The 21,705-nt window shown below is 39.6% G+C and overlaps 1 long non-coding RNA gene across 1 annotated transcript in view; it reads right to left on the bottom strand.

Annotated features, from left to right (window-relative positions):
• Window positions 1–2,799: 2,799 nt before the first annotated feature.
• The window catches only part of LOC143693733 (uncharacterized), a 30,592-nt gene continuing 11,686 nt past the window's right edge, over window positions 2,800–21,705 (bottom strand). The window contains exons 2-6 of the long non-coding RNA XR_013181675.1: window positions 17,137–17,216; window positions 16,821–16,960; window positions 13,240–13,369; window positions 6,635–6,734; window positions 2,800–2,928 (exon numbers count right to left, since the gene is read on the bottom strand). This is a non-coding gene — a long non-coding RNA (uncharacterized LOC143693733). The remainder of the gene's footprint in view (window positions 2,929–6,634; window positions 6,735–13,239; window positions 13,370–16,820; window positions 16,961–17,136; window positions 17,217–21,705) is intronic.

Raw genomic sequence — 21,705 nt, 5'->3', positions numbered from 1 at the left:
GCTTGGCCCCATTGCCCAGCCCTTCTGCCTCTCTTTCTCCTCCCTGGAGACGGGATCAAGGAGAGACCTCCTAAGGCAGCAACTCCAGCCTGAGACCTGGCTGCTGTGTGCACAGCAAACCTGCAGGTGCCACCTCCACTGTCACCAACCACCTCACAGGTCCTGAGGAACAGGGAATGCAAAGCTGCCAGGTTACCAAAATGCTGAGGGAGTGCAGGGATGCAGACACAGACATGCTTAACGTGCTGATTAAGGTCAGTACAGTTAACTGAAGAGCAATGACAAAGGATGTTGTCATATACATGTATTTTCAATTTATGACTCACTCAAGTTTTTTTTCCTTCTCAAACCTTTTAAGTTTCAAAAGGAAAATAAAAAGCAAAGCAGCTCCCCCAGGGGAGAACAAAGTACAGGGTACATGATGAAGAAAATAATGTCCTTTCCTGTTGCTGAAAAATATCTTACACATTTGGATTACTTCCGTTTCTCCTCAAAATTAATGCAGACGCTGCTGACCATTTCCCTTTTATACTGATTAGCTTTTTCCAGGAAGCATTTTTTTCCCCTCAACACACTCCTTTCCTTCCTGAAGAAGGCTGGTTCATGCCAGAGGATGTTTCTGTCAGAATGAAGTCAGAGGGTTATTTTTAAGAGAAAAAATCTTGAGTAGAAAGTGATTTTCTAGGACTCATGAAGAAAGTAGCTTGTGAAAAAAATTGCAAATCTAAAAACCCCTTTCTTCATTATTATTTTTTAATATGAGTTTTATTTCATGAAGGATGGGGTTTTTTAAAGCTTCAAATAAATGTAATTGCATGTCCTCATCCCACTCAGAAAATGTTTCTACCAAGTATTGAACAATATTTTGATAAGACAACAGTAAATATGAGCAGCAAGTAACTCCCATCATTGTCAAGGACTTTGTCATGTGCACTGGGTGTGTTGCTCCTGCTTCAGACTGAGATTTCCCACATTTGCATTTGATAAAACTGGAATAGGAGCACAAACCAATCTGTGCAGGCTTGACAGAACTTGCTGGCCCTATTTCTGTGTGTCTTTCACAACGTTATTACCAGAATGAACTCAGCCAAACTTGATGCAGTGGGTAATAGCAACAATAGTATTCAATAAAGGAAACATGGGAAATAACCTGAAAATTGAGATCTGTTTAACTCATGATGATGTAAAATCAAATATATCTCCTGGGAACACCCTGGACTTAAGCACAGGCACCTGTTTTACATAGAGGGATTAAAAGGGTAACACAAATCTTGGGAACAGAGTTTATATCCAGAAATTACAATTCTAATTAATAAATTAAATAAAGGCACATTGCACATTAATTAAAGAGACATAAATAACTATTTATTACATGCAAATATTTATAAGATCTACTGCAGCAAAACAGAGGGTTTCTGGCTGCATGTCACTGCTAAGCTTCCCTTGACTACCAGAGGAAGATCAGATCCTAAATTTAAATTAAATTTTAATTGGTGAAATTATCCTAGGGGAAAAGAGGCTCTTGAGGAAAGGGAGAGGCACTGAGAGAGCTGGGACAACTCTGTGACATGATTTCCAAATTAAAAATACTATTTTTCTAAAACCTGAAACACAGCTGAAAATTCAGCCCTGAAGTTTAAGGAAATCACCCCTGTATCCACCAAATTGCTGAAAGGCTACAGCTCCCAGGCAAGGCTAGAGGTTATTCTTTTTCTCTGTAATTAATAAAAAGTCTTGTTCCCTCACTTCACTGTTAGGCTCAAAACAAGAAGCCCCACCATCACCAAGGAACAGAATGGTCTGGAGAGTGAATCTCTTGCTTCCCAGTTACAATAACAAAATCTGATTCCCTTGTCCAGCTGTGACCAAAATCTTTAACAAATTAGCAAACAGCCCCATGCAGCAATCTTTTAGCATTATATTTACTCCATTCCTTGCTGTCAGGCTCTTCTAAGTACCTAAAGAAAGTTAAAACAAGCAATGAGTCAGTGAGGGACAGCTCTGTTTTCTGCTCCTTATACTGTCTTTGCTGCACAGAAAATTTATAGCCTTCAGTTCCTGAACTAACACCTTTGCTGCTAATCACATTCACCAGTGATACAATAATAGCTGTAAAAATAATGTCCAACTGACACTGCCCTGGTTTGGTATTCCTTACCCAAGTAAAGCATGTGATGCAAAAATCACATTTCCTTGCATGCTTCAGAGGTCCATGAGTGTGTGCACACACATCCACAGGCACAACTGTGCATGGGGGCCATCACAATCAGTTTCTTAAACTTAAAAACATTATTAACTCAGAGACAGGAAGGAGCCTCAGGAGCAAGGGGGGAAAATTGCTAAGATAATTGTTTTACTCTAAATAACCTGACAATCTTTCCTTCTTTGGCATTTTTTAATAATTCAGAAGTACAGAACATGACGAGGCAACTTGCATGACCAGTGTCACCGGTTTAGAGTTTCTCCAAGCAGCTGAATTTATAATGCTGTAGGGTAGAATAACTTCATGTTTTATGCTTAGCTTATAACTATGGAAAATCCTTTATAAGCATGCTTCCTCCTAGCACACAGTATCTGTCCAATCTATCCTGAAGCATGAACAGTGACCCATATTCTTCCTTTCAAAAATGGCAACAGTCCAAAGACTTTTCCACTCCTACAGTTTTGGGGTCTGGTTCAGTCTTGAGTTTAGGAGCTAATTTCTCTTAAGCTTACCACCAAACTGTTAGAGATTCTCAGATAAAAGATGCTTGTGAACAAGATTCACTGTCATGAACCATTTTCTTGCCTGCTAAATTTGTTACAAATGGGGGTGGGAAAAGGTTGTATCACCAGTACAAGGCACGGAAGGCAAACTTTTGATCCAGCACCAAGCTCTACAACAGTATCTGTAGATCCATTCCATGGCTCCACTCAAGTTAAAGGCACCTTTCAAAAACAAGGAGAGTGGAGAAAGAAAACAAGAAAAAAAGGTTTTGTTTATCCAGCATGTGAGCAAGTCACAGCAGGACTGCACAAACACACCAGATGACACGGTCAGCAGGGAAGGAAATACCCAGAGTATAGTCCTTGGTGAGCCAAGATTATCCATTCATCTAAGATTGTGGAAAACAGAAAATATGATCACAACCCCAACTTGAAAGGAGGGCAAAAATCCTGAACTCTGGTAATTCCACCCTGTTCAGCGAACCTTTATTTCTTCACTTAAATCATTGAAAAAATAAGAAAGTTTGCTGCTGGTGTCTGTTTGACTGCCCTTAATCAAAGGCATTGGGTGGATTTCTTAGTGGTATTTCAGTAAACACTGCAGTGAAACAGCAGTAAATTAGATCTCAAGCAGTCAGAAACCTGATTACCAGATACAGACCTTTATGAACATATTTCACTTCCTTTCACTTAAAAAATATCCCAACAATTCTTCCATCATCCTGGAATCTTCTCCATTTATTATGCTAAAATTAATATTAAAATTTATAAAATCCAAGGGGTCATATATCTATCTATCTTCAAGTTTTACTAAGATGTTAATAATTTTAATTTTCAGACCTGAAAAGGAAGTCTTAATGCATTATTAAGATTAAAGAATCAGTACAGTTTTTCAACAACAGGCTTTTGTTATTGAAATGGCATCTACTGAATCCAGACTGAGCTTATGGGCAGCTGAACCAGATTGGATTGGAGATGCTTTGCATGTTTCCAGCAAACAATTCCTACTTTTTAGGGTTGGGCTCTTATATTTGAACAATTTTTAGAAAATTGGAAGTTAGGGAAATATCATTCATACATAGAATTGAGCTGTGGGCTTCATTCCAGGATACTGTAAGAGGAATCCCTCTAGCTGTCTTGAAAATTTTGAAGAGTGTTTCATTACAGGATGGTCCCATTTGATGGAAGACATTTATCTTATGATCAATGTGTGATTATGCTCAATGTTAAATAACCATTTCTTCTGCAGAAACTCTGAAAGGTGACGTAGTGTATAAATGTTTCATAGAACATACTTCCCTGAACTGCACTGAAGAAAAAATATATTTCTTTCAAGAAATGCATGTTGGATTTTATTTAGCTTTAAATTGTAAAATTAAGAATATTTATTAATCTTAATATCAGAGCAAGAAAAGTTGTTTAAATATTTACCTTTCAAATATTTTAATAACTATATTAGTCAGAATACCATTTTCTATGGTTTAATGTTTCCAAATGTAATGATTTTTAGTTGTCTGAAGTTCTCCCAATGTTTAACCTCACAACACGGTGTCAGTTAAGACTTCTTTGGGATTGACATGAATGATGTGGACTGAGATTAAAAAAACCAGGAGGATTAGACATCTAATAGGAATTTAAACAAAAAGGGGTTGTGGGTCTTTCCAGGAGAGATAATAAAGAATAAATTAATATAGATAAGGGGATTCACACATATCAGTAAAAACATTCTGGAAAAAAAATCTTACCTAAAAACACATTCCTATTCATAGCCAGATATATTTTGTGTTTTATGTAATTTTGTAATTTTCACTCTTTCTTATAACCTTTTTGGGAACTATAGCAACAGCAGCAAAAACAATTAAAGTTCAGTATGAGCTCCTCACTTCTGGCACTGGAGCCAAACTCTGGTCTTAGCAACATGGCTACATGGTTTGTGTAAGCCTATGGGAATTTTATGGGGAAAATGCTAAATTTTCTGGTTTTAAAAGGCAAGCTGAGAGCAGAATTTGGCCCCACACAGGTTTGGTGTATAACAGCTAGAGTCTACCCAAGTGCGTTGCTGCTGCTGGTACCCACATCCACCCTCCTCTGCCTCTATGTTTTTGACATCCTTCAGTGTCACACCACAAGGGTCCCCCAGAGCTCCCAGCAGAAGGCTTTTTCACTCAGGCTGATGGGGACAAACTCAGCCTTCTATCTGCAAAGGGGACAGGATAATCCCCTAATGCTGCAATCCCTCACCTTCAGGTCGTTCCATTATTTAGTCAATTTTATTTTACTTATTTATTTAGACTGATTGACTGTCACCTGAAAGGCATTGAGTTGAAGGCCCCATTTACTATAAGTCACTTTTTCAAAATTTAGAGGAGTCTCCTGAACAAGTTGCTTATACCATTATTATAACAATAAATTCCAAAACCACTAAGTCCAGCAAGGAAACAAAAGGAAAGAAAAGGCAAACAATATTTTGTTAAAATTGACTGCTACTTAAAAGAGCATTTTTACAAGTAATGGAAAAAGCAATGAAAAGGTTCTCACCAGATTTTGCTTAAATATCTCTGGGGAAAATCCATTAGAAATACATTTGTAATCAGTCCAGTGTCAAATTTCTACTGTAAATACAGCAATTAAGAAGGTCAAGTTACCCGAGGTTGTGTAAGAGTGAAATGAGCAGTTCAAAAGGAATTTATGTTGTGAGTATTTCATATACAATTTATGTCTTTTATTCTCTGTTAAAAGACATCACACATTTTCTTATATGATACAGGATGTTACATTCACAGTAACAGGCTACTGAAATAACAACCCATCACTGCCTTCCTTAGCTCTATGCAAATTCTTTGGAATTGTGCTTGAATCCCATGCACTGATTAGCTGAGAGCTGAACTCATGCCAATAAGAGAATGGCTGTAAATTGCTGGATGAGTGTAAATGACACCCATGCCACTGGTGGAGCAGAGAAAAATATGTAACTTGAGATTATTAAGTGTCCTGCTGTGACATAAATGGAGTGGAAAGGCACTTAGTCCAGAGAGATCCATAAATGGTTTAAAGCTAAAAAATGCCCAAGTAATGTGCATGGGTAAAAAGTGATCAAGGAGGTGACAAAAGTGAAGGTGGCTATCTATCCTCTAATGCTCTGGGGTTTCATAACCAGGCTTTATCTGCACAGGGCTGTAATGCACAGCCACAGCTGTGCTGAGACATATTTGGGGAACTGCACAGTGAATGGGAGCTATGAACTTACCTCAACTTAACTGTTCCCCCTGTTACACCAGAAAGTTTTTCTGGCCCAAGATCAGTCCATCACACTCTACCTGTGGAGAAGATGCTGCTAACATTCAGTGTCTCTGGCCCAGAGAGCCAACATGGTTAACTCTTGGCTTGTGTGCAGCTCTGGAAGCAGTGCCTGTCTGCACACACACGAGTCAGGAGAGGCAGCATCTCACACCAGGGACAGCTCTGCTGTGAAACAGCCCCAGAACTGCAGCAGAGCTGTTCCTCCAGGCAGCAAGTGGTAGCCAGTGCATAAACAGACCATGCTCTGTCCCTTTCAAAAGCAACACATGGGAGAGGATCAGCAGCTGGGTGAAAAACAATTATGCCAGAGACATGAAGAAAATAAAGAGCCTGAAAAAGGTGGCTTTAGGAAAACAGAAATGGAACACAGAACTATACAGGGAGGGGAAAAGCAAACAGCTTGCAGCCATCATGAAGACACAAGTCAGAAACTTTCAGGGGAAAATGGTAACCAGCCACAAAGGACAGCCTCCAAAGACAAGGTACCTGCAGAGACCACAGAATGAAGGAGATAATGAAACTCACATCTGTTGCCTCCATGCACAGCCCCCAGGGTCAAAGGACTTCTGATTTTTGTGCACAGAAGCACAAAGAGCATAGAAATGTCTCCTGTAGATGTTTTATTTACCTGTTCTCCACCATAGTGTCTTCAAAGCATTTCATGGCTGTTCAAAGTTTATTCTTCCAGTACTTCTCTGGAGGCAACACAGCAGTGTTATCCTTCCATCCTGCAGGAAGGAAGACAGAGAGGGAAAATGTTACTTGCCCACACATCATAGGATGCCTGATGCAGAGCAAGGAAGTGAGCTCAGGTTTCCTATGTCTCCCCTTCATATCCTGCTTCATCCTTTTCTACTTCTCTCTCATCCCTTGTGAATGGGCAATGATTGGAAATCCTGCCACTTCTGTGCTCAGAAATCCAACAATCATGAGGGCAAACAGAGAGAGCCATAGGTGAGTCCAGTCTCAGTTCCATTTAAATCCAAGACTAAAGGAACTTGAGACTGCTTTAGCAGAGCTTACTAAGAGTCCTAAGAGCCATGATTCATTTTAGAGAGGGAACAACTTCAACCAAAAAGACCCCAAACCTTACCATCAAGTGAACAGTAAATCAGAGGTAAATAAGTAAAAATATATAGAAAACAAATTATGTTAAAGACGAATAGATAGTAACTGGTAATAACTCACATTTATAAAATGAAAAATTAGATAAACAGGACCTGTCTTATGACTCCCTGTAGATCTAGCCTTATGGTCTTGAGGGGAAATACAATCTTTTGGCTGACTCCTCACATAGCTGTAAGGAATTAACTTCGAGTTGTCTTACTCCTTTCCATTCCCTTCTTCACTCACACAAATGCCCTTCTCCATAGAAAGATCACATGCAGGTTCAGGAAAATCATGAAACTCAGGAAGTTAATGATTCTTGTAATGCATTTCTACTGCTTTAATTTTGCTGAGGCAAAGAAAAAAATATCACAACTCCTTTGCTTCCTCGGAAGTGAATCCTGCTGACTACTAGCAAGTCTGTCATCCCCACTGGCTTTAAACATCATCCACATTGTTCTGTATTGCTACACATAACCTTTTGCTTCCCAAGCTTACACCCATATGCTTAGATGCTAAAGTTTCCTTCAAACTCATTATACAGGCAAACAGTACAGGAGATGAAAGTAACATCTTAATTAGCAGTGTCACTTACACATTTCATACCAGAAAATCTTCCACTGAACCAAGAATTTCCCATATGCTTCTTTACATTGATTTGCACCTGTTATCAATTCTGTGCCAGCAGAAATACCTAAAAAGAGCATGAAGAAAAAATGTAGGGTTTCTGGTAATACCAAAACCTTTGACAGCATGTCACAGTTACTACGAGCTGCCAACCACCCAGGGACAGGTTTCAGCATCCTCTCACAAACCCAAGGCAACCTCTTACAGGCTAAATAGGTGAAGCCTGACCAACACTGTTCCAGTCTTTCTCTTGAGAAAGAAAATATTCAGATCAGACTGGCTCCAGAGAGAGTAGGGCTAGCTGGGCACTGCCACTAACCAAAGGACACTGTAGTTAAATATTGAATTGACCTAAAACTCAATGACCCAAGGCTCACCAAATATGAATCCCTCCTGATCTGCCTTCTGCAGAAAGAGTTCTCAGAAAAGGAGAAAACAGAACGAGCCTCTGAAAGTCACAAGATGCAAGAAGCAGTAGCAGGCTGTGCCAGGTAAGTGTGAGGTTTTTGTTTTCACTGCTTTCCCCAAAACATAAACATCAAGCTGCTCAGTAAACAGTGTGAGCCCAGGAGTCTGCGCAAGGTTTTTTCCATCCCATGGTTGAATTCCTGTTGCTGGTCACAGGGCAAACACACAACGCACCCAAACAACATATACACCATCCTCCTTGTAAAATTGGTGTGCATCAGCTGCCTGGGTCAGGCTGCCTCATCCTTTTCCACTTGTCCTTGCTTTTCTCCTCCTTGGCGCTAGGAAGTGCGTTAGCTTATTCCCTGCTGCTAAATGTGTCAACTGAAAGCAGCACCACTGCCTACTGTCACTACGGTGAATATAGTGGGAATCTCTGTTCAAAAGAGACGTGTTGATTCAGGGGTCTTGGATCACTAGTTTTTGCTTTGTCACATTGACTCTCCATACATCTGGCAAACATCTGGTGGCACCATCACTTGCTTCTGATACTTCATGTCAGTGAAGGCAACTGTCCTATGTCAGTGTAGGCAACCCATCCTTCACAAGCACCACTCTGCCCTTCTGCTCTGCTAAGGACCTGCCAGAGTCTGACCCTGGAATCCTTTTCAGTAGGAGCTTCACTGTGCTAGCACTTATTTGTACCAGTCTGGAGACTGGTCCATGATAATGTGGAGCACTCGTGCTTTAGGGATCAGTCAGGTCGTGTTATACCTTCTGTATGTAATGAAAATGCAATCAAAGCACACAGCTCAGGTACAGCCAGTAGTAAAGCCATCACATCAGAGTTATATTCTAGAACACATGTAGCTTCTCTTAGCAAAGGCAAACAAAACCACCTACTTTTCTTCAGGAGCCAGTTTTCCCTACACCATCAACACAGGCCACTCCAGTTGGTTTATATTTCTAACACCAGAGATAGGCCTCAATGACTTCCTCAGTGACTCTTATTTGAGGCGAGTAAAAGACATTTTTGGCCTTTCTCTGAGGTTTCCCAATCCTTAAATTACCTTCATTTGTTTTTTTCCTACATATTTTCCTGTAACAAAATTCTTACCTTCAGGCTCTAAGTCCCATCTTCTGCAGGTGCAATATCAGTCCTAATTTAACTTGAAGTTGAACTAGAAATGGCAGATACTCACATATATACATGTGAATCATTTAGTACAAGTCTTCTGTAACACAAAAACTCTCCCTGATTTATTATTCAGTGTGCAAATAATACCTGTGTGGCTCAAAAGAACCCCCACATTTCCATGAAGGAGAGAAATGACAGAAATTTGTGTGTGCAAGCATCAGCTACATGAGCACTTTGACTACTTTGACCAATGCTTTGTTTTATTTAGTGGCTCATATACACCTAGTCTCCAATTTTATTAGAGAAAATTATATTCCTGACCATTGCACTGATGGCATTCCCTCCATGATACAAAAGCTGAGACACACTTGCAATAACTAATGTATTTCCCTGCCTCTCTTTTTACAAATTGCTGTTTTCCAAGTTATTACTTACTTCTAGTTTTCATTTTCTGAAGACTGCCATTGAGATTAGCTTTCCTCTTAACCCAAAGTTATGCTGCTTTTTTCTGGTCTTACACAAGTGTGGTATTACCTCATGCACCTGTATCCAACTCAGAATTTTAAATGTTCGTTTACTCTCAGATGAAAGTCCTTTTCTTGCTGCAACACTGCTTGCAGCTCCTATGAGAAGGACATTTGGAATTTTAAGTATTTGGTCATCAACCACTCACCATGCTATGCTTATTCCGATATCCATTGTTTTCTGTTGCCTTTGAATCCAGCTTTTAACCTCAGATATCCTATATAATCCTGACTTTTTCTATTAGACCATGAGTTACCTTGTGTCTTACCAAGAATTCACACTACATCTATAGGAAGAAAACCAGGCATTACAGCTGGATGGACCCCTCATGTGAGAGCATCCATCATCAGTTTAAATGTAGGCTTAGATTCCCAAATGTAGCTTTTAACCTTACATCAGTTACACAGATTTTTCACTTTCGTTTTCATAATCTCCATTTCAAATACATCATTCCAATTGGGAGGAGGGGTCCTGTGGAATGCAGCACTTCCCAAATGTGTGCTATACAGAGCAGTAGTTAGCCCTCCCTGCCCAAGCTACATTAAATCCATGAAGAGGATGAGAAAGGAAGTCAGCAGTAAGGTTATCTTCTAATTGCTTTCCCTCACCAGGGCTCCTGTTGCCTAAAGCTCCAGCAAACTGCTGTTTAAGCTGCTTCAGCTACACTCTGCATTTCTGGAGAGGTCCCATTTCTGATTCATTTAAAGAACTCCATGCTTTCACTCAGGTTTTTTTTTAGTTCATTTTACACCTGGATTCAGTGCAGGTAACCATGCCATGCCCTGCAGTGTTACTGAACACCCTGGCCTGTGTGTGATGTCTGACAAGTCACCAATCTGCAGCTGCTGCTCCTGCCCAGCATCACACTGAGCTCCAGAAAGCTCACATCAGGAAGGGCAGAGAGCATCTTCATCACCAAAAGGGCTTCATCTGGTGTCTCCCAGCAACTTCCATGCAAATCAGATTCACCTCTCTTTGATTCCACTGTAACTGGAAGTTACACAACATAAAGTCTCACATCTGGGTCAACAAAACAGGAAAACAGGTCAGAATAGTGTACTTTGAGGTGCCACCTGAAGAGGTTAGGAGTGTCCCCTTCCCCACCCTGCCCTCACAGTTGTGACAACTCTAGTGACCCAGGAATCCTACAGTTAGTTTCATGATCTCAGAGGCCAATGAGATAGTGTTTTACTTAAGATTTGACCTTATTTTCTAAGGCTTATTTTTAATGCACCTTGTAAATGAATTCTAATTTGACCTCTAATTTGAACTAATGATCAGTCCTAGTATTTACATGAACCAGATATGGGACAGTGCATAAATCTCAGGTCAATTTTTTTTAAAATTATTTGCTCACTGGAACATATGCATGAACCACACAACACTGCAAACTATTCATCACATATTTTTATCTTATGGTTCCAAAGCCAAAACTCTCCTCCTTCTCGATTAACTTTTTTAATCTCCTCTGAATCCATTCAAACTTTATCCAATAAGTGTCAGTAAGCGATAGTCACATTGAATAAAAGCAGAATTAGCAAACCCTCTAATTCCGAAGTGTTTAGCTTTGGAGCACAAGAAGTTAAACACTCTCCTGCAACACATTGTAAACATGTCAATGTGTTTAACATCTCAAATGTGTTCTGTTCCCTTGTGCAAGTGTTTAGAAAAGAAACAGGTTATGATATTTAACTAGTGAATGGATACATGCGCTCATTCCTACCAACACTTTTTAAACACTTGCGGACACTTAAAATTATGATGTGTTTAAGATTTGAACATGTATGCTTTTCTACACTCCTAATCCAATGCTTGATGCATTTATTTAGAATAGCAAGGTTTTACCAGGCTAGCAAAACATACCATTTCTAATTAGCAATGCTCAATTTTTCTTCTATAATTTCTTCAGACTACTCAAAACTAGAATAGTATCAGGTGAGGTTTTAACATAGTGTGAAGAGATTTTCCCCACAAGAACTGTGCTCAGCTGAAGCTGAATTTATTTGTGAGGTGCAGAAGTAGCTAAAACATTTCAAATCTACTTCCTTTCTCAAAGAAAGAACTCTGAACTACATGGGAAACACAGGAAGTTTGCAATTGGAAAGAAAAAAAGCCAGAGGAGAACATCTGCAAACATTTTTAAGGAGGTTTTTTTTGGGTGGTTTTTTTTTTTTATTATGTGCTCTATAGTTGGATAAAAGCATAAATTAACTGGAAGTCATAGAATGGTTTGTGTTGGAAGGGATCTTAGAGATCATCTCATTCCAAACCCCCTGGCATGGGCAGGGTTGCTCAAGTAAACTGACTACACTGCTCACTCACCCACATATGGGGCTCCTCAGAGAGAAAATGGTACAGCCTCGTCCATCTTTGACTCCTGCTCTACCTGAACTCTGCTCACAGGTCTAGCTCTGCTCAGGCTGCTTCTAACCCTCCAAACCATGAAGCAGCTGCTAACAGCTGTCATCAAAAAAAAAAACCCCAAACAAACCAAATGTCAGCAATAAAATTCTATCTATCATTCCTCCAAATTAGCTTAACCTAAGGCCAAGCACAGGCAATGCTCAGTGCTTACACTCATGACATGCTATTTCAGGACTTGTAAATGCAAAACTGGGGTTTTTTCAGTGTGATAGTTTGAATTTCCCTGTAAAATCCAATTGCAGCGGTTGTCAACCATTTCCATACCATGATCCTGTTACAACAAAAGAACAGCTTTATGTCCCCACTCTTCCCCACTGCCCTCATCTTCCACCCTTAAACCTGTCCACAGGAAAAAGAAGGCTACTTGGGATTTCCTGAAATATCTTCATAAGACAGAAACACAGTATTTAAAGTCCATCCAGGGTTAGGAAAAGACACTTTACATACTATCAAATAGAGAGGTAAAATTACTAAAGTTCTTACAGGTATCTAATGTGTCTGTGTTAATTCTATCACTTTCAAGAACCAATAAACATGGATAACTCAGAAACCTGGCGGACTATTCTGAATTTTGTTTGACAGCCAGCCATACCAGCTTAATTCATCCGTCTTTGCATTCCAGTTGTGCCAGAAAGCTCAGAAACCCCTGCATTGTTTTGATAGAAGCTGTACAAGGCTCTGGAAAGAATTTGCATCCACCAAGGGGTCAAAACAGAGACATCAGCATACCAGCTCTTCCAGTTCCCCCTGCAGGCCAAGGGAAGTGGAGCTCAGCTCCCTCCTGACTTTTTGTGCCAAGCAGCCTCCACAGAGCCACCCTGCAGAGGGGGAAAGGTCAGGAAATTTGCAAATGGGAAAGAAAGAAAAAGCTGTGTAGGTGTGGCACCTAGGAACACTGTTCAGGGGTGGATTTAGCAGTGCCAGGTTAATGGCTGGACTTTGTGATCTTTGAGGTCTTTTGCAACCTAAATTATTCTAAGGTTCTGTGATTCTAAAATACTCACTTGTATCAGCCTGTGAAATGCTTGACCCCACTTCTGAGACATCAGCAGAAATTTCACTCTTCCCTTCCTGGGTGACTGCCCAGCCTTGGCACAAACAGACCTTCTGGAGCTCTTCATCTGGTGTCCTGTCCTGCAGACAGGAGACCATGCAGGACATGCAGGATATTGCCATGCTTGTCCCTGGGCAAGCAGCAGCATAGAGCTTTCCACAAATTGTTTTTATTGGCAAGAAAACACAGGTGATGAAGTTTGGTCATACTGGAGGGTACACAAGCTTACTGTGGACCAGTGTCCAAAGGCACTTTCTGAAAGTTTTCAGCCTTCACTGAAGCACCAGCAATGTAAAAGCTCAGTGCTGGAGTCGTTTAAGATTTGAATGCCAGCTGCATTTTTATTGGCCGTCTGTGACTTCAAAGGGCTTTTCCTCCACTAATGTCCAGACAGGTAGGCTGCCCTGAAATCTCTCTGCCATGTTGACTTACAGATTTTGAACTGATTTTATCTGCAGGCTTATGGCTGAAAATGAACATTAAACATATTGGGGCAGAAATGAATTTCAGCATCTTGCAGTCCAGCTACAGTCCTGACACTTAATCAGGCAGGGGACAGTTCATCTGAAAACATGGAGCAAAGATGTTCTTTGTACTCATACAAACCTTCATTGCTTATACTTTAATCCCCAGACTTTAGGACAAAAACTTCAGAAAAGCAGATACACTGCTGCTTTGCCAAGTTTTTATTAGTAAGAATAAGGAACAATGAGGAAATTCAGTTGGATGCTTAATGTATTTTTCAGTTTCAACAACCAGATCTTTACTACCCCATTTTATAAGAGTATCCAAAGCCCTCACCCCAGCTCAGGACCCCATCTGACTAGCTGCTGCTTTGGTGTAAAAAGGGACAGGCCTTAGTACAGAGAGTTGTAGTCTGAGGGGCAGAACTATTCAGTGGAATGTTTCAGATACCACCTGCCCATATGGGCACATCCACAGGACTGTAGGAAAATGCTGGGACTAATACCATATGACAACAGCCATCTTTCTGCATGAAAATGGATGGATTATTTAATTGAGACACATGGGGTAATTTTCCATCTGGTTCCTGATGAGAGATGTTCTTTGGAACATCTCTAAACCCTGTTCCACTGTATGGTATGAACAAGTTACAAGGCTCCAAAGTGCTGCAGATACACAGACAGGTATGACTGAATTTATAAAGCCTGATTGTGAGGTACTGCTGACCATAGGGAGATTCGCTGAAATGTTGGTACTGCAGGCAAAGATACTATAAAGATAAATGACACATATTTCTAAATGAAAAAAATCAGTGAGTTCCTCTTACATGGTATTCAACCTGGCTTACTTCACAAACCATACCAGCAGAATGTTAGATTTATCTAATTATCAGATAACTTAAGTACTAAAATTCAGTGCTGTTGTCTGAAATAACTGGCTCATTCTATTGAATATCTGACACCAAAAACAAGCTAGGGCAAATTTAGGCACTGTTATGCTTCAATATCTTTGCTTTTGATACGCACAGAAAACTGAAGGTGAACTTTTCAAATTCATTTCAAGACATACCTGCTGTACTTGACTTTAAGGAGCATCACAGATATTTCAGGGCTTTCTTCTCAGCTGTTCAGGAGGTTTGACAGTTGTGTGTTCAAGATGACTGACGGACTTCATGCATTCAACAATACTCCTAGAGATACTTACATTTCCTCCTGACCACACAAAGAATCTTCCCAAAGAACACCTGTTCAAAAAGAGGGAAGACCAGGATCCCCTTCACCTAGCCAGGGCGGGGATTTTTTTTAAGCAAGGCACGTGCCAAAGTAATAACAGTAAAGCTAATTTTCAGCTGGGAGAGGGAAGAGGAAAAGTGGGCTCTAGCACATTTGGGGCAAATCTCTTTTACTGTCTGCTTGTCATCACATGAGTTTTATGCTGGAAACAGAAACAAACACCCTGTCAAAATACTTCAGGCATCTGTTACTTACACAGATCTCTCTGACAGGTGACATAACAGAAGTCAAAGAGGGGGGAAAACAGCAACACATATTTATTAATGACATAAAAATTTTTAAAATTTTAAGCAGCTTAATAAGAACATATTTTCAGGATATTGCTCTCTGAAAACAAATAGCTTGGCTTATAGGTAAAGCCATGTTGAGAATCAATAAGCCAAGAAACGCAGGTCTGAGGGCAGCCCAGGGTACCTGCCTGGGCTTTAGAGCAGGAAAGCCTTTGAAGTTGCAGACGGCCAATAAAAACACAGCTGGCATGCAAGGCTCACACATCTCCAGCGTAGGTTTTATATCAGTAATGTTTAAGCTGCAGTTGACTAACCAGAGAATACTCAGTCAGTTCTTACACATACACAACTAACAGTCAGGCTGGAAGCCCCTTTGATGCCCACAATCTAAACAGAAAGGTTCTTGAGCAATTGATGCCTTCAAGATAAGTGCAATTGGCCATCCTTGCCATCTCCCTGCTTACCAGTGCTTTTCAAGGTGTCCAGTTTTGGTCTTGCTGAGTATACAGTTATGAGTCAACTACAATCTGCATTAAATTTGCAAAATATACTTTATAACTATCTCCTTAAAATAACATGGGAAATTTTCTCACTTCTTTTTTTTTCTGACAAGACCACTTTTATATATGACACATTCGAAGTATATTTCTATTTTGGATCAGATTTTACCACATAATGATCAGATAAGCAGTCCTCTAAAAATTACTAACTGCAATCCCTATGCCTATTTTAATAAATTTCTTCAGACATATACATTCTGAAAGGAAAGAAATAGATACTTCTTCAGCATCCCAATGGTAGAGTGGCCTTCCTAGGAAAACGGAACCAGACCAGTAAAATAACAGCATCTGCTATTTTGACTTTCATCTTAACATGTACAAATTTCAGGGTTTCCAGCTGATCTGACAGAACACTTCCTGTTCAGGAAATAAACGTGTCAAATGATTTCTTGATTTAAAGTGATGGATCACAGTAGCTCTCTGTACTGCAGGGGTGCTATTCTCATAAAACATATGCAACCTTTATTACTAAAATGAAGGGGAATTACTCCAATATCACTTAGGGCAATTTCCTCAGCAGTCACCACATATCTCCAATGTCACAAATCCCAAAAGGAGTAGGAGGGGGGTGGGAGCTGGAGGTAGCTTGAATCCTCTGCTTAGTCTGGTGTGGGGGAAAAGGGAGAACACTATGACATGTCTGTAATTTGCAGTTTAATTTAAAAGAAGAAAGTGAAACCCTTTTTTAAATAAAAGGAACACAGTCGAAGTTTAAGTTCTTTCATGAGGTATGGGACATTTATTTTCAGAATCACTTTGATGCTTAAAAAGTTCAACACAAAGTTAGTGTGGTGGTAAATGAGGGTAGTTGTAGGTCTTTCACACAATGTGATCTGAATTGTCTAAAGAAATGGGGGAAAACAAAGTCTTTTTAACAATTTAACTCAGGTAAGGAACTAGATGCATTATATATGATCAAGAAAAGGAAGATGGCAATTTGGAAATTTCTAAGCAGAGGACAAAGAGTACTGAGTAATGACTTACATAGCTAAGCAAGGTATCAAAGCAAGTCTTGGTCTAGTAAGCAGCATTCAGGAGGAATAGCAAGGGCTTCCTTTCCACAGTTTATAGCAAAAGCTGTACTGGGATATCCTTACCATTATGATAGCCTCATTACTTGGCAGCTGGAAATAGATAGCAAAGAATACAAAAAGATTACAAAAAAAAATCCAAGAATGTTGTAATACATAAAATTTTAAAAGAAGATGAGACATATCTCAGAAGTATTAAGAATGCCACATGCACCCCAGAGCCAAAGGCTGATGGAGCTCCATTGAAAGTAGAACGCTATGTCACTTACCAGACATTGGCATAATAAAATTCCAGACTTGATATGGGAGTTGAAGTCAAGTTGTAGGATGACCTGTCTCTCACACATACCTGTGGATCAGGAGATCACAGTGAAAACTATTTCTATTGCCAGGAAACAGCTCTTTGCAACCTCCTCCAAAAAGCAAAAGCAGCACTTCTACCAAGAGCAAACCAAAACAACCTAAGGGTCAGTTCTCCAAGTCCTCACTCACAGCAAAACACAGAGAGGTTCAGGGAAGTGTAACAATGGGGGCAAAAATGAATCACAGCCTCAGGAAAACAAAGTTCTTCTTTTGAAAACCTCCTTTTCCCTAAGTAACCAAAGCTAATCCACAGCATTCACTGAAGACATCAAAGTAGCCCTGAGATATTCTCATCTGCTGTTTGCAATTTCTTTCATGTACCAACAGGACATGCAGAAATGAAAAGGATCTCACTTTACCTTATTGCCTTGCAATATCAATACTAAATACTAAATGGAAGTCCTGCCATCCCTTCTGTCTGGGTTCTCCTCCACACCAGAAGAACCAGGCTGTTTGTTCACACTCAACTGCCAAAGCCATCTGCTCATAGCCTTATCCTACAGCTTACCCATGTTTCTGAAACAAACCTGAATTTAAAATGTGAATCTTACTGTTGAATGCCTGACATGAGCATGCACAAACTTACATGAGAGCAACCCAGGCCACACTTCATCTTTATTTTCAGTGTTTGCCCAGATATCATCACACAACTGCAACTGTAAACAATCTTTTCTAATTTCTGTGCAGTGAGTACTTCTTCTGTTATCATCAAGTAGCTTGCAGCCTACTTGATGGTAATAGAAACCTAAAATGACAGAGCCACTCAGTACCAGCTATATAGAAAGGGAAATATTTAAGTTAGAAGGACATTCTTGCTTAAGTAAAAACTAGCAATTCCACTGGGAATTTGGTTTGGGACTCCTCCTATAGCTGCATCTAAAATTGCAAGATGATGAAAAGCTGAGCAAGCTACCAAAGGAAAAGTAGAGGTGACCCTTTTCTCTTGAAGGAGAAGGCAGTAGAAAAAGAAAGCTTACATTACGAAAGCGTAAATTTATCCTAAAATGTCTCTAGTAGACTGGCTTTGAAAGGTATCAGTTACAAGTAAAAAGTGGGGAGGCTTTTTATTGCTGTTTTGGAAGAATATCAGCTTTGAAGAAATGGGTGTGCATGAGGATATTGCCTTAACACAGAAGGCAAGTATAAATGACTATTCCAAAAGTTATTGCATGGAAGTCCACCAGACTATTAAATCATCTATCATTTTATACCATTTAGACATATATTTATTAGAAGACAAGACTAGACAAAGTAGACATCAAATTACTGTCTAAAGGGAAAACCCCAAGGAAAATATCATGTTCTAGAAGCTGGAGATGGAATGAATTGCATTTTAGATTCCTACTGATATTGTTTCCATGCTTTGACCCACTGAAATCAGAGCCTCTTGGGACTAGACACTGAACAGCACCTCTGAGAAACTTTTAATTAAATGCAGAACACCAAAGGGGTTTGCCCACAAGGCAGTGGCAAAACCAGGTGTAGAAGCCAGGCCATGCTTCAGTTCTCTCTGTTTTGCAACCAGCCAGGCTGTCAATATCAGCAACTGGCTTTTTAAGAAGAATCAGATTTCATACCAGGGAGAAAGCACCGAGAAGTGCTTTTCTTGAGGAAAGTAGGGAAAAGAACCCAGTCTGCCAACAAGTCTATTTTAGCAAGGAGACACATTACCCTGTTGTGAATAGGAGGCTAATGTACAAATTACAGGACACCTACAAACTACAGCTCCTCTTTCCATGAAACATGAAACTTGGCTTAATTTCCTCTCTCATAATGAGCATTAAAAGCCTTAAGGTTGCACTGGTACCTTAAGCAGAATTGCACTTTTAATTTTAGCAAATCCAAATGTTCCCTCTCATTGATATCCCTGATGCCATAAGAGTATGAATTATTGATATTGCTTGACTTTAATACTTTATGCTGCTGTGGAAATGGATAGCAGACCCAAATCACGGCCTACAACTAGATTATGAAGGTCATCTAAAAGAATGCTGAGCAACCAAAGTCTGCTTCCCCAGATCAAAAGAAGGTCTGCAAATTTTCTGTTGAGTTATTCTTTCCTCTATTATTTATTAGTCATACACAGCTGAGTAAGGTTTGAAATAAAAGACTGGAATCTGAAATGCATTCCAGGAAAAAGGCTTGCTGTCATCAGCACATGCTATTGGCTACAGTATTTTGTAATGAACTGTAATTTTTAGTGACAAGCATTTACTTATGTCACAGATCTCAAACCAGCTTCTTGCAAAGCAGACCAAAGCAACCTCCAAGCAGCACAGCTAATTTCAGGTTTACTAGACAAAACCACAAAACATAGCTGAAGATAATGACCAAATGGCCATTTAGTACTGAAATGACTGATTTCTCAGAGATCCTTACAATTAAGGATCATATTCAATAGCTTACAACACCATTTATGATATCTGAGAAAAAATAGCATCTGTAGCACAGCTGGAGCAGTTGTGTTGGAAAATCAATCATTTCCTGGCAACTGAGCGACTGATTTTCCATCAATCAGTACACGAGGCATTCTGTAAGGTTTATAAAACACATAAATTTGTTGCAGAATCTGCAAATGCAATAAGTGGGTTAGAAATGTAAGAGTGATAGATAAAAGACAGGTTTAAAGCAGCTATCAGGCTTAATATGAAAAGAGCTGTATTTATGCATGCTGTAAATACAATATTATGGTAAAACAGATGAACTGCTCAGTGTGATTAGCTCTGACAACAGATAGAGCCAAGAGTAATCCAGAAAGTAGGACTTTTTCCACTGTAGCAAACATTTTGTGCTACATAATTCTAATTTTTTATTTTTGATAAAATGGCCATTCATGGAAACAGTTACTCCCAATTGTGCCAAGAACTCATAAATCCCTGCAAATTCCTGGAGCTTAGGCCTTTTTTCTAGAATTTTATTGGCTTAGCTGAGCCCATCAGTAATACTGCAAATCTTATCATTCTGTTGAGATTACCCCACTTCTATAATAACATCTCCGAGCTCATTTTTAAGGGACAATAAAGATTGTAACCATTCTTCTAACTCTAACATAAAAGAAGAAGCGAGGGTGGGGGAGTTATAGCAGAAATTGTACAAGTTAGTACTAAAGCTATGACATTTTAATACTCATAAAACATAAGCCTGTTGCCTTATGTCAAGCCCCAGCAAGGGACTGAGATGCATTTGTGTGTAAAGTGATCGCTATAGCTCGTCATGTTACTCAACAGACCCGCAACAGTCAACAGCCCAAGCTGGCAACACTTGAGAAGTTGATATCCTCTCCCTTTGGATACTGCTGCCTCCATTTAGACATGGCCATCTGGAAGGCAAAAGCCTCTTCATACAGCATTCCCATAGTGTGTTAGGAAACTCTATTTCTCCCAGCTCCATTTTATCCAGCAGTACATCTTAAGACCCCAGTGCCCCCAGCCTCTGTGCCCATCAAACATCCCCCAACAGCACTGAACTGGACCAGAACTGTGGGATATAGCACAGCCTTATGCAAGTGGTGCTAACAGGAAGAGCCATCCAACACACATGCAGATTTGTGTATTTCCTTAAGTATGCCTAACCAAAGAAAAGTTACAATGGTTTTAGATAAATGTAGAGAGGACAACCAATGTTTGGCATCCACAAAGAGCAAGGTATTTGGTTATCCATGTAGTCAGGCAATTGTAGCCAAAAGGACAAGGCAGGTGTGAGAAATACATCACAAAGTTACCACATGGCAGGCTATGGCAAATCATTATTATTAACTTAATTCTTAATCAGTTTAATTGATAAAGCCTTTCCCAATGCAATTTTCCTCCATGTCTGGGAGATACACAATAGCACAGAGGTAGTTTTCTGTGTGAGTGATTTTGGCATTTTGATACAGATTCTGGTAGATCTACTGGTCACCATATTCTATAGTGGGTACTATAATATTGCAGGGCCAAGAGACTACAATGATACACAGAAAAAGAAAAAGAAGAAAAAAAGTAAGTCTGGTAAAATGCAGCTTATTCTTTATATGATCCCCAGCTGTGAAATCCAACCCCATGGTGCCACCATATACAATCCCGTAAAACCACAAAGACTGAAAGTTTCTGATTTAGCCATACTGATCCAGGTAGCATGTCAGCAGCAAAGAGAAGTCTTTCTCCTGCTTTTTTTTTTTTTTTTTTGACATTCTCAGGTGCTGTCTTCTAAAACTTCTATCAGTTGCATATGTATGTATGTGTATTGAAGAGACTGAAGAACTGAATGGTTCTTTATGAAACAGTCCCTAGAAAAATCTCAGACACTTGAAATAAAAGCAATTTAATGGACAACTAAGAATTAAAAAAAAATTCAAAGTACTTTAGCCCTCGGGAGCACCTTCTCCCCATCCCCCAAATATTTTCAGGTATGTTAACAATCTTTTTTTTTCTTCCTTCTTTTGCTCCAAATTTTTTCTGCTTCTAGTAGCTGTTTTCCAACATATTTGGCTTTGC

The sequence above is a fragment of the Agelaius phoeniceus genome, chromosome 3, assembly GCF_051311805.1.
Source record: "Agelaius phoeniceus isolate bAgePho1 chromosome 3, bAgePho1.hap1, whole genome shotgun sequence".
Taxonomy (NCBI): domain Eukaryota; kingdom Metazoa; phylum Chordata; class Aves; order Passeriformes; family Icteridae; genus Agelaius; species Agelaius phoeniceus.
This window is presented reverse-complemented; position numbering and strand designations above follow the sequence as displayed.